This window comes from Cnephaeus nilssonii (assembly GCF_951640355.1).
Source record: "Cnephaeus nilssonii genome assembly, chromosome: 18".
Classification (NCBI taxonomy): Eukaryota; Metazoa; Chordata; class Mammalia; order Chiroptera; family Vespertilionidae; genus Cnephaeus; species Cnephaeus nilssonii.
In genome coordinates this window covers 49,989,639-50,009,028 of record NC_137089.1, presented here as the reverse complement: position 1 = coordinate 50,009,028, position 19,390 = coordinate 49,989,639, and positions in this window count along the sequence as shown.

The following is a 19,390-nucleotide window of genomic DNA, read 5'->3' as shown; positions in this document are numbered from 1 at the left end:
GGTGTCCACCAGGGGAGGGTGTGGTCAGGTCCACAGCTCATTCAAGGCACTCAGATTTTGGCTGTATTTAAACCTCATATTGTGACCTCATATTTATTTTAGGCCTACTTCAGGCACAATGAGGACTATAATCTCTTTGACAAGTTATCACACTGCGAGGGATATAACTATATCATGGAAATTTCACACAATTACAGAGGCATTATGGAGAGAAAGGTATAATTTGTTGCCTGGCTTGACTGTCGAAGTGGTTTGACTGTTTGTCTTTTAGAAGCAACTGTGTTGGCACCAGGCATGTAGAATGAGGTTTCAAGAACATTTCCAACCTGCCCATGGGGTGTATAATTGGAAGAACAGCGATCCTTTCTGTGCCTGGCATTTGAAACACGGATGCTCATTGTGTTTCTACTTACCCAAATCTCTGTAGCAAAGAAGTGCTCCTGGGCATTTGGAATGCAACCGCATTTCTATGAGCATCCCAGATGCGTGAAAAGCATTATTGGAAACCAAGATGACTTCCATTACCTGATGTTAGGACATAGTGAGTGCACCCAAGGTTAAGGTATCCCCACACAGGCTGCCAATTCTCTGTCTCAATCTATTTTTCATATTTATTGAAGAATAAGAGAAAATATCTTTAACACTGATTCCATTAAGAGGAAAAAAGGAAAAAAAAATCTTATCAAACAGAAATGAGTTGAGATCGACAGAAACTAGGAACATAATAGCATTAATCAACAGAGATTAATCATCAGAAATATGCTAGTGTTCTTTTTATTAGAAAAATAAAATAAATTAGAGGCATGTAGGCTATAAAACTCTAATCTCTTCTTCTCTCTCTCTCTCTCTCTCTCACACACACACACACACACACACACACATACACACACACAGACACACACACAGAATTGATATGTTTCCTCTGTGGAAAGACTGAAAAATGATGCAAAAGAGCAATTTGCTAGGTTGAAAGAATTAAATTGATAAGTTCTAAGAACTTAAGAGACAGATCAATGCAGTGCATCATTTCAAATCCTTTGACTAATTTGTTTTGAACTCAAAGCTTCTTTGCGCCTCACTGCAGTTTTCCCAGCATTTTCCACTGGGAGAATGCTGCTTTATTAATAAAATTTAACTTGCATATAAACAGAGTCTGAGCATATCTTCAATAACCCTCCTGTATGAAGCAGTCAATGAAAACTCCTCTGGGAGGGCAGAACCCTACCTGATGGCACACCCACACTTCTCACCTGCTGTCAGCCGCCCTCATGTATGACTGCTCACACTGAATGGATATTTTTTCTTCCTCCATCGGTGCATTTATTCATTGAATAATAAAGAACAAAAAAGAAATGCAGGTACAGGGAAACATTCCTGAGTGCTTATAGGGAGTGGGAAATGGTTAATTATTCAGAGTGTGATGTGAGCGTGATGAGGGCAGGGTCAGTAGAGCCTGGGCCACCAGCCACATCCAGCCGCTGCCCCTCCCTGTCCAGCCCAAAACATGAACATGGCTTTCACTCCACTGAATAAAGAGGACTTCTCAGTGTTTCATGACACATGAAAAGTACATGAAATGCAAATTATACTCTTCATAAATACATTTTATTTATTGAGCACAGCCAAGCTATTGCCACAGGATTGGCCGAGGCTGGTTTGTGCTATGGCAGGTTGAGTGGTTGCAATATAGAGACCACACAGCCAGCAAAGCCTAAGATATTCCCAGTCTGGCCCTTCCCAGAAAACGCATGCTGAGCCTTGGACTAGAGGAACGTAGGGGAGCGTGGACTTCATTTAGAGCAGCTCTGCCATGTGGTCACATGAGCAGAGCAGAAGGGCTCCTCCAGCCCAGTAACCGCCCCACATTTTCTCAAGGGCGCTCTAAATTCTGACGCTGGCCCCCAGAATTTCGGATGCTCCCCACAATGAGAGGGGGCCATTATGTTACATTGCACTGGCCCTGACCTCCGTAGAAGCTGCTGTTTCTGCCCCTGACCCAGAATTGAAAGTCTAAGCTATCAACTGAGATTGTAAAGTGAAAAATGCCTTCCTTTCTAATAAAGGCCATGATTTTGCTAGAGCACATGTCCTTGAAAATCCCAGGATCCTCTTAGACCATATTTCCTAAGAAAATCTCTCTGTATATCTGAGATAAGCAGTAAAACAGAAATGTGATCAATAGACCTTCACTAATGGTCCTTTTAAGGAAAGCAAAAATAAAAACAATCCCCCCCCCAAACATTGTCTTTACCATCTTTTTCCCTTCCTCCATCTCATATGTTCTCATTACAGAATCATACTGATAAAATGAATAATGCTATAAAAAGCTTTCCATCATGAATATTAATGAATTAAAACCAACTCTATATTAACACAACACTCGTCATTATTGTCACAGATTTCAGGAGATGTGTTTTTTGCAAAAATAAAAGGTTACCTTGGATTCATTCACTAGCCCTACAAGTTTCCTTTTCTGCTCTAATTTTTGAGGGCTAATTAATATTCTGTAAACAGAATTTACATCCTATGTGTAGGAGTGAATATATTCTTTGAGAACATAAGATTCTAAATATAATTATTTTACAAGCTTAGAAAAACATTCTTTTTTTTCACTCCTAAGATCCATCTGGGCACAGCAGCATGGGTTCATGAACTGGGTCTGCAGGCCTGGAGGAATGAGGGGACACAGGGGTCTCATCCAGACTGAGGTCTGTAGCTTCCTCTGGGCAATGGAACCGCCGTGGGGAGGCCCTGCTGGCCTGATGTTAGCGGAGCGCACACCTGGGAGGGCAGGGGATAGAGACACAACCAGCAGAAGGCTTTCTGGGGAACCAGCGTCCCCCACGTTTCCAGTGTCAGTACCCACATGATCAGATCCCATATTTGGCTGGACATGATTTGTAGAAGTTCCCTCAAATCAAGTCTGTCCTCATACAACAATGATTAGCCACCATCAAAGCTACTCAAAAACATATCCCTCAAGGTAAAAAGCAATTCCAAAAAAATAAATTAAAAAATGTTGCAAGTCATTCCCAAAACACAGACGGAAGTGGTGGAACAAATGAACTGCTAAGTCCTCTTCTCTACTTACACAAGATGATGAATGCTGGCATCAGTGCAGCACAGCCATGATACCAACAAACAGTCCCGAACAGACACAAAGTGAGAAACTTAAATAAAGGTAAAAGAAAAGGACAAAAAGCTTGGACTATAGGCACAATTTTAAGTGGGTGGCCAGTTAACGGGTTTTCTCTTGCATTTCAGAAGCATCTTCCATGGTTACAGTGGGAGGAGAGGTGCTCGCTAGGGCAGCAAGTCAGGGGGGGGGGGGGGTGCTCCCGCTTTTGTCTGAGTGAGGCAGAGGCCTGGAGTTGTGCATCCTCTGGTGTGATGTCTGACCCTTCTAGAAATTCTAATATTTGAACAACAGAGCAATTATAATATACGAAAATCACAGGAACATCCGTATTTCACAGCTACCGCACAAGTAATCAAGGCAAACAACTGCAAGCAACTGTGATAATTTGGCAAGATTTTGACTGAAGAGGTTACTCTACAATTATATAAGAACTAGAAGCCCAATGCATGAAGATTCGTGCCAGAACGGGCCTTCCTTTCCCTGGCTGCCGGCACCGCCTTCGCTCTGGCCAGAGCTGCCTTTCTGCCGTCCTAAGCTGCTCAGAGGCCTGGAGCAGCCCGGGGTGGGGTGGAATGCCTGTGTTGTTGCCATGACAATGACACAAGAGTCGCGCCCAGCTCTGCCCCCGGCTGCTCGGTGCCCATGTATGCAAATTAACCCAACATCTTTTTTTTGGGGGGGGGTTAATTTGCATACTCACTCCTGATTGGCTGGTGGGTGTCATGAAGGTATGGTCGATTAGCATGTTACTCTTTTATTAGGTAGATGGTGAACACCTTAGTTCATTGAAGATATCTGATCATTGTTTTTGCTTGCTTTTTGCTTGCTGTGGGATGGTACAGGGAGAAGGAACCTGGGGTTGGTGTGAATTCTCAGGGTCCCACTGAACCCTTTAAAACAGTCACCACACTATCAGGAAGTGACCATTATGACTTCAGTGTTATCACAACAAAATTTCTAACCAGCAAATGAGATGAACAAGTAATAGGCACAATACGGTAAATATGCCAGAAAATACTTTATATATATTTAAAATTAGTCCTTAAAGAAAGACTCTCAAGGTACAAACATACAATTTTCAGTGGAGAATAATTTTTTTCATTCTTAAACTCACATATGTAGCCATCAACCATAACAAATGCTCTACGCAATGCAGGATGTTGGTGGTGGGGAGGCTGTGCTGTGTCTCGGTGGGGGCAGGAATAGATGAGACTCTACATGTTCTGCTCATTTTGCTATGAACCTAAAACTGCTCTAAAAATAAAGTCTATTTTAGAAAACACATATACAAAGAGCAGTGATGCCCAACCCTCAGGCGTGTCAGAATCACCTGGAGGCTCATCAGGATGCGGAGTGCTGGGCCCACCCTGGACTGCCCCTTTCGAGGCATGAACGAAGCACAGTGATGTGCATTTCTGAAGTCATGTGATGCCAGCGCTCCGGTCCTTGGACCACACTCTGAGAACCAGTGACACGGAGGAGCCCAGAGCCATGTTGTCTTATAGTTGACTACTCTTGGAAATGTTTCTTAATTAACACAGAAAAAATAATGAGCTCAAAAGGCATTCCTGTGTTAGTAATTGGCTAACCATTCTTTTTTATTTTATGTTTTCTTTATTTTAGAAAGAGAGAGAGAAAGGAGGAGAGAGAAGCATCAATTGGTTGCCTGTCTGTGTGCCCCCTACTGGTGATTGAGCCTGCAACCTTAGCATGTGTCCTGACCAGGAATGGAACTGGTGACCTCTTGGGAGGTTGCCCCACCAACTGAGCCACACTGGCCAGGGCTTAGAAGAGATTATGAAACATTAATGAGATAAGAGTCTCCCCAGTTTTTCTATTTAAAGTTATTTTTCAAATGATCATTGGCCTCATTCTTTTTACTGGCTCTTTTCCAAGTTATGTTTAAGAATAGTTTCAGAAACCTCATACAATTGTTTAGAAAAAATGTGAAGGTTGTTTTTGCATGAAATATGTAACAAGAAAAAAAAATCAGTAAATAAATAATGTAATAAACAATTTAGTAGTTTTTCTCAATAATGATATACTATCCTACTTAAATCCTATATAATAAAGAGCTAATATGCTAATTGGACCAGACAGCAGAAAGGCCTTCCGGAACAACCAGTGGGTGGAGGGTGGGGCAATGGGGCCGCGAGGCCTCGAGGCAGCTGGGGCCTTAAGGCAGCCAGCCACGAGGCAGCCGGGACTGCAAAGGCCTACTCTTGCACGAATTCCGTGCATTGGGCCTCTAGTATTATAATGATTATAATATGAGTAAAATGGTATAGAATTCACAGCTTTGATCTCTGATAAATTATCGTTGAGGAAATGTATGTTTCACATTGGAGGGTAATAGAATATTTCATCAACATCAACAAATTAAAAGGAAAAATAATTCCTATTACTGAGATTTGGAAAGGCTAAATGTGACAATTACACAGACATATTGTGTTACTACAGCTACAGGGTTAGTAGACAATTTTATCATCTTAATGCTATTTAGACTTGTCTGGAAAGTCCAGAGAATATAATGAAAATTTAGCTGTACAGAATTATTCATTATTAGCAGTATTACTATTGTGAACTTCAATCTCCGGCGTGCATTAATCATTAGTTCTATATAAAGCTCGACCCCAAGGAGTTCTGTAACTCATTAGAACTACCACTTCTCATTATTTTAGATTTTCTGTCTTACATGTTGGGTCAAACACATACAGTTATCTTCATACCCAATGTTTATGTGTGATTGCAATTTTGCAAGCACCAGATGACACTTCTCAGAGCAGCTGTCATAAGTGTTTCCTGCCTGGGTTTGCCCTGTGTTAAGCTCAGATATCTCCGACATGGGGAGCAGGCACTGAAAGCAGCCCTGTCCTTCACTTTTTAAGGTTATAATATACTTAAAACACAGAATGTTAGAGGGATTGGGGACCATCTAAGGATTTTAGCTCTCAAATGAGCAGGGGCCTAAGTGGCTGCATCTTTTCCAGCATCCAGGGTTGGTGGCAGGACCAGGGGGATTTGGATCTGAGAGCTCTGCCTGGGGTTCTAACCGCCGCAGTGTCTGCTCTGAACCTGATGAAGCAAACGAGAAGAGTTGCTACCAGCTCTTTATTGCAAGGAGCAGAGCCACACATGCATCATCCCAGGCGCTGGAAAGCAAGCTAATGAGGCTGTCTGCGGTGGCCTCTACCTGCAATGCCCCTCGGGCAGCTGAGGTTAGCAGAGTCATTTGTGTTCAGAAGCGGAGGGTGGGGACTTGCGCTCCAGGCCCGGGGCCAGGTGTTTCAGGGAAGGCCATCGATCTGGAATTTCCCTCTCATTTAAGAGGTGATGTACCATATTCCATCACTCTTCAGGAGGCCAGCAAAGAAAAGCAGCTAATTTTTGTATAAATTTAGACTTGCTGCCCACCACAGTATTTCAGAATCATATTTTCATTCTCCATCATTGCATGTCTGCTATAGTTAATGATGTTTTGGATTTTAAAAGAAATGAAAATCCAAGTAGGAAAGGAAAATTTGAAAGCATAGTTGGTAAGGATTTAAAGTAGTACTAAAGATTTGGGACACTGCATTTTAAATGCTAGAATGGATGTATTTTGTGCCCATCCTCTCTAATAAAATGGTAATATGCAAATTAACCATCACTTGGCTACATAAGCCATGCCCACCAGCCAAGCCACACCCACCAGCCAATCAGGGCGAGTATGCAAATTAACCCCAATCCAAGATGGCTACAGCCACAGTGAGCAAGGTTTCCTAGGTAACAGAGGAAGCCAAGCTTTCCATAGCCATTGCAGGCCTAAGCCTCCACTCAAGCTACAAAGTTTCAATTATAGAAGGTAAACAAATTCAAACAAATGGCAGCAGAATGGAGTTTGAGAGAGCAGGCCAGGGTTGCCGGCGGCAACAGGGGAAGCAAAGCTTTCCGCACACCCTGGCCGGGCTCACCCTCTTAAGGCTACAAAGTTTCAATTGTAGAAGGTGAATTAACTGCCACAGAAATGGCTGCCGGAGCCCCAGGCTTGGCTCCGCTCCAGGCTACAAAGTTTCGATTGTAGAAGGAAAATAAATTCCAGATACCAGGGCCTCTGCTTGGGTTGCCAGGGGACGTGGCCAGCCTGCAAACCACCACAGGCCCCTCGCTCAGGCTGCCCCACACCCCAAGGGAACCCTCATCCTTATCTGTGACACCCTTCAGGGCAAACCAGCTGGCCCCCAACCATGCACCAGGCCTCTATCATATCTAATAAAAGAAAAATATACAGATTGATCATCAGTGCAACACACAATATAGCTGCCCCCATGTGGTCAAAGATCCTGCCCCCATGTGGACACAAGATGGCCACCACAAGATGGCCAGCAGGAGAGGGCAGTTGGAGGCACCCGGCCTGCAAGGGAGGGCAGTTGTGAGGGACCAGGCCTGCAAGGGAGGGCAGTTGAGAGGGACCAGGCTAGCAAGGGAGGGCAGTTGGAGGTAATCAACCCTGCAGGAGAGGGCAGTTAGGGGTGACCAGGCTGGCAGAGGAGGGAAGTTGGGGGCAAACAGGCTGGCAGGGGAGCAGTTAAGCATCAACCAGGCTGGCAGCAGAGTGGTTAGGGGGTGACCAGGCTGGCAGGCAGAAGCGGTTAGGGGCAATCAGGAAGGCAGGCAGGCAAGCAGTTGGGAGCCAGCAGTCCTGGATTGTGAGAGGGATGTTCGACTGCCCGTTTAGGCCCGATCCTGGATCGGGCCTAAACGCAGGATCGGGCCTAAACGGGCAGTCGGACATCCCTCCAGGAGTCCCAGATTGGAGAGGGTACAGGCTGGGCTGAGGGACAACCCCCCGCCGTGCATGAATTTCATGCACCGGGCTTCTAGTATAGAATATGACTCTGTGGGTGGGTGAGCAACACTGTTAAGTCAGGAGTTTCATTTTTATCATCCAATGAATCATCTTCTCAAATCCCTGGTACCACGAAGAACCCAACACTGGGAAGTAGAGTGGAATTTCCACTAGAAATCAGAACAAATATGGTGCAGATTCCAGACCTTCCATTAAAGAGACTGGGCAGCTGCATAGAGCGAGGCTGGGAACCACGAGTCTCATTTTCCCAGCATCTGTGAGGAGCAGTGATCTATCTCCATCCTAGTGAAAGCTTACATTTAATGAACCTGATGCACAACCACAAACTTTTTCAAAGCAAAGCTTTTCTCACACACACACTCACACAACAAAGGAAAGTCTAACACTCAAAATTTGGACAATTAATAATGAGCCACTTGATGAAATTTAGTGAAGTAAATATTTTGTAGTCATTTTCACTACACATATTCATATATATCCTGAGTGGCCAGATTATTATGACCAACTGACGTTTGTAGCCAAATTAGCCATACACTGCATCTTATGGGATATGGAAGCCAAAGGCCTGTTCAAACACCTTTGCTGTCTGAAGTTACCAAGATAAAATGTCTCCAAGTCACACAGGAACACAAGGATTGGACAGTCGAGTATTGGAAAAAAGTCATGTGGTCCAATGAATCACGTTTCCAGTTGTATCATGCAGATGGCAGAGTGAGTGAGAATTTCATGGAAACAGCATGAAAGCATGAACCCCACATGCATGAGTACAACCCTTCAAGCTGGTGGGGGCAGTGTTATGGTTTGGGGCATGTTTTCCTGGCATGATTTGGGCCCTTTAATTTATGTGGAACAACATCTGAATAACACAACATAACTAAGTATCATTGCTAATCAAGTTCATCCTATCATGTTGATGGCGTATCCCAATGGAAATGGCTTCTTCCAACAAGACAATGTGCCATGCCACAGTGCTCATATTGTGCAGGAGTGGTTTCAAGAACATGAGGGAGACTTTACCTTGCTTAGATGGCCCCCACAATCACCAGATCTCAATCCAATTGAGCATTTGTGGGACGAAGTTAAAAGAAATTGGGCAGCTGGTTCCACAACCATCAAATCTCACAGAACTGGACAGTGCTATTCATCAGGCATGGTGTCAGATTCCTCACATCACCTTTCAACATCTTGTGGAGTCAATGCCAAGAAGAATCAGTGTAGTATTGAAGGCAAAAGGTGGCCCAATGAAGTACTGATGGGGTGGTCATAATAATCTGGCCACTCAGTAAATATATCCTATCTAATAAAAGAGTAATATGCAAATTTACCGTACTTCCACTACACCCACAAGCCACGCCCACCAGCTAATCAGGAGCAAGTATGCAAATTAACCCAACCAAGCTGGTTGTGGCCACGAAGAGAGCCAGGAGGCTTGGGTTTCACCGGCAATAGAGGAAGCCAAGCTTTCCGCCTACCCTGGCCTGCCTTGGCCTCCACTTAAGGCTACAAAGTTTCAATTATAGAAGATAAATAAATCCCAACAAAAATGGCTGTGGCCACGAAGCGAGCAGGAGGCTTGGCTCCCCTGAAGGCTACAAAGTTTCAATTATAGAAGATAAATAAATCCCAGATCTCAGGACCTCTGCTTGGGCCGCTGGGGGCATGGGCAGCCTGAAAACCACCACAGGCTCCTCGCCCAGGCAGCCCCACACCCCAAGGGAACCCCCACCCTGATCCGGGACACTGTTCAGGGCAAACCAGCTGGCCCCCACCCATGCACCAGGCCTCTGTCCTATCTAATCCTATCTAATAAAAGAATAATATGCAAATTGATTGTCACTCCAACTCACAAGATGGCTGCCCCCATGTGGTCAAAGATGACTGCCCCCATGTGGACACAAGATGCCTGCCACAAGATGGCCAGCAGGGGAGGGCAGTTGGGAGGGACCAGGTCTGCAAGGGAGGGCAGTTGTGGGCGATCAGGCCAGCAGGGGAGGGCAGATAGGGGTGACCAGGCCGGCAGAGGAGGGAAGTTGAGAGTGACCGGGCTTGCAAGGAAAGGCAGTTGTGGGGGACCCAGGCCTGCAGGGGAGAGCAGTTGGGGGGGACCAGGCCTGCAGGGGAGGGTAGTTAGCGGCAAACAGGTTGGCAGGGGAGCAGTTAGGCATCAATCAGGCTGGCAGGGGAGTGGTTAGGGGGTGATCAGGCTGGCAGGCAGAAGCAGTTAGGGGCAATCAGGAAGGCAGGCAGGCGAGCAGTTGGGAGCCAGCAGTCCTGGATTGTGAGAGGGATGTCCGACTGCCCGTTTAGGCTCCAGGGTCCCAGATTGGAGAGGGTGCAGGCTGGGCTGAGGGACACCCCCCCCCACCCCCGTGCACAAATTTCATGCACTGGTCCTCTAGTGTGTGTATGTGTGTGTGTGTGTGTGTGTGTGTGTGTGTGTGTGTATATATATATATATATATATATATATATACACTTATATACGTATATATGTATATATGTATATACATTCATTCATATATATGCATATACACACATATGCACATGCACATTTTGGTTTCATGTGTTTAAAACCCATATAAATCTAGAAAAACTAGGTGGTCTTTTAAAATATAATTGGACTAAATTATATCTTATAATGATCTAATTCATTAAAATTACATCTCCTTGATTCCTGTAATAAACTTCACATTTAATTTACTTTGGAATCTTATTTTTACTCCAATACATACTGTATAACTAAAAACAAGGTTTATTTTCTAAGAATATAATTTGACAGTATTTCTATTTTCATTAAAAATTGTGTTGGTACAAACAGTGAAATATATAATTAAGCTACTTTTCAGGATAACTCTAAAAAACCTTGAAAAACAACTTTATAAATTTAAGTCCACATGCCTAAATTTAACATTACATAAAGGCTTTTTTTGGTTATGTGTAAAATAAAAATATTTTTACTGGTGAACTATTAAGACCTTTTATGTCTGTAATTCCTACTGTACAATTATAGGTTAATAAACTCAGATATTTCTTTATATAGAAATGATAATTTTTATTGGAGTCACAACAATTTTACACAGTCATGTACTGCTTAACACCTGGTTTCCATGTGAGAAATGCACCGTTAAGTGATTTTGTGGTCACGTTGAACATCAGAGAGTATACTTATATACAAAGCTAGATGGTACAGCCTACACACCTCAGCTATGTCATACACCACTGTTGAATATGCAGTCCCTTGTTGACCAAAACATTGTTATGCGGCATGCCTGTAATTGTCAAAAATATTGTCTTTCTTTGTACAGTATGAATATACATAACATAGAATAATGTGAAAATATTATATATGTAATTGAGCCTTAAAAAGAAAACATCACAAAGGCAGTGAGCATTTTGTTGGTTCATTTTCTTCATTTTTATTCTTATAGATCATTTTCTCATTCTGATGGTCTAAGAAAGAAATTCCAGATAGAAAATTAACTATAAATATTCTGTTTTGCATTTCATAGTTAGTGTTTCTCATTTGGTAATTTTCCTAATTTATAAGTGTGTAAAAGAAGTATAACTGTTATGTTTCATAATCCTTCTCTAAGTACTGCTTTGCTTTGTTATGTTTAGGTAAAAGGTGACAATTTTGAAATCTTTTTAAAAAGCATATTACACTATGTGAAAATATCATTAAAATATCAAATAAAATCTGTACAGGTCATTACCTGAGAACAGGAAAGTCTAGATTTGTGAGGGATTTAAAAAAGTAATTGTACAACCGATGTATTCTAATTTTCTGCGGGAAAGAGCTCTGAAGCCTTGATCCAAAACAGACAGATCCTTGATGCCAAGGCAGCTGTCTCTGAAGAGGGTCACCTTGAAGCCCTGAGTCAGTGATCTCAGAAGATGAGAGAGAATGGCAAAACCAGGAAGTGAGATAGATAAGTGAGGCAAGACCAGAAGTCATGTAAAGGTCAGAAGAAGAAGATGAATTCAGTTACATTATCCTTTGAAAAGTCTCCTCTGCTCAGGCATAAATGCCAACATTTGCAAGTCATTATCAGGAACACTGGAGGGAAAAGGCTCTTCTCTCTGGCCCTTTCCAAGTACTGAACAAGAAGTTTCTGTGGTATAGAATGGATCGAAATGCAACCTGGGAAAGTGTTGTTTCAATGTTGTTTCTAAGCAACACTTGATAAATTATCGGATTTGTGACGTATGCATTACTGGTAGCTACAGGAACACTTGGATAGCAACTACCATAAACAACGCTTCGCATCCAGACATGGCGAATCCAGTATCTATTATTAGGTGCCGCCTCCTGCCTCTCTAGGGACTTTAGACCAGAGGTAGGACCATGTTTGGAACAGGAGGTGAAAGAACCTTCTTTATGGACCTACTCAAGTGTCTATAGCTCCAGATGAGGCAACAGTAATCCAGAGTCCTTAACTCAGCCCGTGGTCAGCAGGAGTGAGAATCACCCAAAGTTAGGCAGGGTGTCAACACAATTCTGGTATCCTGATCTTGTGAGCTGGGTGAACTCATGAAGGGAATTGGCTTTGGCGATACTGTGAGTGTGTGTGTGTGTGTGTGTGTGTGTGTGTGTGTGTGTGGTGGGATAGTGGAGGGTTGGAGAACACATTGATGAGGAGAAATGGGGAGCAGCTCCATAAAAATTTGAGGTGCCCTGCTTTGACGTCACTGCTGGCCCTGGTTTTTGAAAAGTAACTAATAAAGATGGATTTCTCTGTGGTTAATTTAAATAGGATATTGCATTTTGCCTTATCTCAAATTTGGAAGGCTTTTAAATTAATATTTGCTTGATGGTCTAATTAGCAAAGTGTCTTGTTAACTCTTAGGTTAAAATTAAGGATGAAACATATTTATTGACTTTTCCTCTTTGCTATAGAAATAATACCTTGCTCAGATGACTGATTTTCTCTTCATTCTTAAAGAGCTTTTTACCTAACTTGCATTAATTATTTCAACGAGTTTTTTTACATTTTTAAAAAATATATATTTTATTGATTTTTTACAGAGATGAAGGGAGAGGGAGAAAGAGTTAGAAGCATCTATGAGAGAGAAACATCAATCAGCTGCCTTTTGCACACCCCTTACTGGGGATGTGCCCGCAACCAAGGTACATGCCCTTGACCAGAATCGAACCTGGGACCCTTCAGTCCGCAGGCCGAAGCTCTATCCACTGAGCCACACCAGTTGGGGCGAGGTTTTTTAAATTTAATAATAATTTTAGACTTACAAAAATGTACCCACCCCCAAATTTTATCAAAATTAGAAGATCGATATTGGTTTAATACTATTAACTAAACTACAGACTTTCTCAAACTTCATCATTACTTCCATTGAAGCCCATTTTCTCTTCCAGGATCCCAACAATGAGCCCGTTTTGCATTATTTCCCTCAGTCACTTTAGTCTCCTTGACTTGTACCTGTTGTTCAGTGTTTCCTTGTTTTTTACACCTCAGTTTTTTCTCTGCATTTCACACACATTGAATAGTCTGATCAGAGGGTTGACTGATTCAGAGCAGCCATGAGTAAGCATGTGAGATCAATCTGGCCTGGCCTTGGCCCAAAGGAAACTTTTCTAAGGTATATTAAGCAGTCTTAAGCAAGATACCTGATTTTCAGAGCTGTTTGGGACAATCAGAAATACAATAATATGGTAAGCAATTACCCATTAATAATTGAATGAAGAAGCATCCAAGAACTGGCTGAACATTTTTAAAAAATAAATTTTTATTGGTTTCAGAGAGGAAGGGAAAGGGAGAGAGAGATAGAAACATCAATGATGAGAAAAAAAAATCATTGATTGGCTGCCTCCTGCACGCACCCTACTGAGGATCAAGCCAGCAACCCAGACATGTGCCCTGGACCAGAATCGCACCCAGGACCCTTCAGTCCACAGACTTGATGCTCTATCCACTGAGCCAAAACGGCTAGAGCTGGCTGAACATTTTTGCTTTGCTTATTTGTGTAGCGAAGAGTCACAGAATCTATCTTCTGACAGAGGCAGGCAGACTGGGCTCTAAGACCAGGTTACATTGCCACTCCTCAGGGAGGATTCAGTAACCAAGCAGGTGCCACGAGATGCATATCTTCTCCTCGGTGGTGTGAAGCCATGTTTCAGCGCATCCACAGGGCCTTTCCCTTTGCTCCAGGGACTTTGCCTGTATGTGCTTCTTTCATGAACATCCTCCCCGCAAAGGAGCCCTTGGATTTGTATTAATCGTTTCTATAAGGGTGATTTTCTCCAAAAAGTAGTGTAGGTTTGTATGTATGGGTATATTAAAATCCTGCTAAATCCTTCTGTCGATCTAAATTCTTCAACATTTACCCAAGGGAATACTACTTGGCCATAACTAAGAGGGAAACCTTACCCTTTGTGATAGCATAGATGGACCTGGAGGGTATTATGCTAAGTGCAAATAAGGCAGTCAGTGAAAGACAAATACAATATGATTTCACTTCTATGTGGACTTTAGTGAACAAACTGAACTAACAAATAGAACAGAAGCAGACTCATCGAGACAGAGAACAGACTGAATTCTAACTGAAAACAGATCCCAGCATTCCAAGCTCGTCTCAGCTGTGCCCCTAAGTTAATAATTAGACATGTGAACCCTGGAGACGCTTCTGTTACACAAATTTGAATTCCTCCCCACATCAGAAATAACACTTCTACCGAGAGGTTATTAATGTTTTCCATGGAGCCTTTATTCAGCATGTATACAGAATCACAAAAAGGAAAACCGAAGAAAGCTTACTATCTTAGACAGAGTGCTTCCGTGAATAGATGTGAAAAATTGAAGCCACAGAATGTATTTGTCTTCTGTTTCACAATATAAATGGAAATATGTCTTGTATATTTCAACAGAAGAAAAATTTAAATATTAAGATAGTCATTTATATCACACAAGGGCACAACTAAATATGCCTTAAGTTTTAAGCTTCCCATGGTGCCCTGATGGAAATCCACCGCGGCTGAGGCATAATCCACAACAGTGGCTGACCGACTGATCGTGTAATGGTAAGCTATCAGAATTCAATTTGGCTTTGCAAAGCCCGTAATTTAAACAGAACACTGCTGGGATTTTCATAAATTGAAGTTACCAAGTGTCAGAAGAATCTTACTTTTATCATTTACACATTCAGTTTGGGATTATTCTAATTTTTAAAACACAGCCTTTTTTATTAGAATTTGTTTCTATCTCCCTATAGCCAGAAAACATTTTTAATGGAACTTTCTAAACATAGCCCTTTGTTTAATAAAAAAAAGTCACATATTGAAGTTATCTAAGATCAGAATAAATCACTAAAGGAATTTGTATGATTCCGTTGATGATGATATTTCAAAATATTGATTTCCATTACCTGGAGAGATTTATGTGTCAAATAGTTCCTAAAATCAAAGGTTTACTCTTCTATGTATTCTTTTACATTTATACTTATTCTACCAATTAGAAGTACATTTTAAAAACCTAAAACTTTATGGAAAAATGGATAGACACATTAAACATATAATAATTGGCGGAGGAAATACAAATGTGTAATAAATGTAAGAAAAAAGTTTATAGCACTAGTAACCATAAAATAAAGGCGGATTACTATGTACCAGTTTATTAAATATTAGAGGCCTGGTGCATGAAATTCGTGCATGGAGGGGGGTTGTCCCTCAGCCCAGCCTGTACCCTCTCCAATCTGGGACCCCTCGAGGGATGTCCGACTGCCCGTTTAGGCCCGATCCGGGATCGGGCCTAAACGGGCAGTCGGACATCCCTCTCACAATCCAGGACTGCTGGCTCCCAACTGCTTGCCTGCCTGCCTTCCTGATTGCCCCTAACCACTTCTGCCTGCCAGCCTGATCACCCCCTAACCACTCTGCTGCCAGCCTGTTTGCCCCCAACTTCCCTCCTCTGCCGGCCTGGTCACCCCTAACTGCCCTCTCCTGCAGGGTTGATCACCTCCAACTGCCCTCCCTTGCAGGCTTGGTCCCTCTCAACTGCCCTCCCTTGCAGGCCAGGTGCCTCCCAACTGCCCTCCCCTGCTGACCATCTTGTGGTGGCCACCTTGTGTCCACATTGGGGCAGGATCTTTGACCACATGGGGGCAGCTTTATTTTGTGTTGCAGTGATGATCAATCTGCATATTACTTTTTATTAGATAGGATAGAGGCCTGGTACAGGGGTGGGGGCCAGCTGGTTTGCCCTGAAGGGTGTCTCTGATCAGGGTGGGGTTCCCTTGGGGAGTGGGGCGGCCTGAGCGAGGGGCCTGTGGTGGTTTGCAGGCCGGCCACGCCCCCTGGCAACCCAAGCAGAGGCCCTGGTATCTGGAATTTATTTTCCTTCTACAATTGAAACTTTGTAGCCTGGAGCAGAGCCAAGCCTGGGGCTCCCTCTGAGGCCGGCAGCCATTTGTGTTGGGGTTATAATTGAAACTTTGTTGCCTTAAGCGGGTGGGCCAGGCCAGGGTGTTCGGAAAGCCTTGCTTCCCCTGTTGCCGGCGGCAACCCTGGCCTGCTCTCTCAAGCTCCATTCTGCCGCCATTTCTGTTTGAATTTGTTTACCTTCTATAATTGAAACTTTGTAGCTTGAGTGGAGGCTTAGGCCTGGCAAGGGCAGGCGGAAAGCTTGGCTTCCTCAGTTACCTAGAAAACCTTGCTCTCTGTGGCTGTAGCCATCTTGGTTGGGTTAATTTGCATACTCGCTCTGATTGGATGGTGGGCGTGGCTTGTGGGTGTGTCAGAGGTATGGTCAATTTGCATATTTGTCTATTATTAGGTAGGATTTAGTCATGTATCATTCAGTACTAATACAGTTAGACAAGCATTCTCATTCATACCTAGCAACCAGTCTTTTAGAAGGATCATGACATCAAATTCATTATATTTACATTGGTTCTACCTAATATTTCCATGTCTAACCCTAATGAAATAATCAGAAATGTACACACGAACTTTGTAATAATGACTTTAATAACAACAATGTTTATAGGTAACATTTAATGAACACTTGCCAGGTATCAAGTCCTTTTCTTTATGCTTTCCATGTTGCAGCTCATTAATTACCACCCCAATCCATTGAGATTCGTGCCGTTATTATATTTTATTTATGAGGAAGCTGAGGACCAGAGGCTTTGAGTGACTTGTCCAGAGTCATCCAGCTGTCAGTCATGTGTCCAGATTCCAGGGTGCCCGGCAATGCTTCTCCCAGAGCCAGTGTGGTGTTCCTGCACGCACTGCTGAGGGGCAATAATAACGGAAATAGCCAGAATGCTTTGTAACAGTGTGATTCATCACATAAAGAAGGATATGGACATATGACAAAGTGATATGCAGCAATTCAAGCTAATTTTTTAGAATTTCCAATGATTTGGCAAAGAGCTAATATTTTATAGGAGACTATAAAACATTTAAATATGGTCCCAATTATTTATAAGTACATGCATATATAATATAGCAAAAATTTACTTTACCTTTAGCAACTGTAATTTATCCTCAAGGCGGAGTACTCTTTATTCAAGAAAGTACCTTGATCATTTGTCTAAATGTGGATTATGGGAAAGTGATGTCATTAGATAGTAGGAGACAGAGAAGGAGATAGGTAGAACCCTGTGGCCCTGGCCCGTGTGGCTCACTCAATTGGTTAGAACATTGTCCCATATGCCGAAAGGTGGCAGGTACGATTCCCAGTTAGGGCATATATGCAGTTTGTGGGATTCAATCCCCAGCCAGGCCCCTGCAGGTGGTAGCTAATCAATGCATCTCTCTCTCTCTCTCTCTCTCTCTCTCTCTCCTCTCTCTCTCTCTCCTCCCTCTGCTTAAAATAGATAAAATAAATAAATAAATTGATAAATTGATCTATCTGGATAGTCCCTCATTCCTGAACAGAATTAGGGAGGGGGAAAAGTGATATCAGGGGAAGGGAAAAAGCAAGAGAAGAGAAGGGGGAAGAAGTGGGATCCTTGAAAGAGGAGAAAGGGAAAGAGGAGTGAAGGCAGGTGGCTGGTAAACACTGCAGGAGGTTAAAGCCTTATATTGTTGAGATTTAAAAATTCTAATCTTCCATCTTAATTTTTGTGTGTGGTTGCTACAGTGAACCTCTTCTATTTCTCCTGAAACTCAAGTAAAAGTCTAAACACAGCTACCTCATAGAGTTTTTGTTTGTGTGTGTGTGTGTGTTTTTCCTTTTTTGGTTGTGTAGGATGAGACCCAAGAGGCTGCATTCAGGTCTTTGATCAAGTACCACTTGCCCAATAAGATCTTCTCAGACTGCTACTTTTTAGATATTGCAGCCTCCTCCCTGCCAATCCCTCCCCCCCTCAACCTCCCACTCCTCTGCTTGCCTTTTCTCCTCAGCAGCGACATCTGCAGTCTGCCTGTGTGTCTGCCCTGCATCCTCTTCACCTCCCCTGGAATGTAACTTGGTGAGAGTAGATTTCATCTGTCGTTCTCACTGTTGCTCCCCAATGTCTTGAACAATGCCAGCATAGAGTTGGCACTCACTGAATATTTTTTAATACGTTTTTATTAATTTCAGAGAGGAAGGGAGAGGGAGAGAGAGATAAAAACATCAATGATGAGAGAGAATCATTGATCGGCTGCCTCTCGCACACCCCCTACTGGGGATTGAGCCTGCAACCCAGGCATGTGCCCCTACCGGGAATCGAACTGTGACCTCCTGGTTCATAGGTCGACTCTCAACCACTGAGCCACGCTGGCCGAGAACACTGAATATTTTTAATGAATATAAGAATCTGTCAATGTTGGGGTGAGCATAGATAAAGTATGGATCACAAAGTACAGAGCCAGGGCAAGAATACAGCAGAGAGCAGAAATCAAAGCCAGAGGAAACTAGCCAATTATAAATATGTAAATATATAGGGTGCTCACTCTGAATTCATTAATATCTTGGAGAAAGTACTGTAGAAGGGAACAATACCTAATATAGTATTACCAAAATCTAACAATACCTAATAACACAGGAGAAGGGAACAATACCTAATATAGTATTACCAAAATCTTATGACATGTGGTTCACCCAGCTCACACAGGAAATGGAGATGTGGCTGGAGAATATATGTCAAAATGTAATGTTATGAGTCATCATCTCTCAGTTATGGGGCCATAGGCATCTTTATTTCATTCATTATCCCTTTATATAGATTCCTCATTTTTTAAAAAAGTGTGCCATTTTTAATTAGAAAGAAATTTAGAATCGAGGAGGAAATCTACACCATTCACAGAGATAGGATAAAGAATTACAACCTTTCCTCCACTTTTTTCATCTTCATCCATTAGAAAATTGAACTTGCTAAAGGAAGCACATGTTATCTTCAGTAGCAAAGAACGTGGACACAGGGATTAAACAGCATACTCCCTTGTAGCTGGTGGGAGA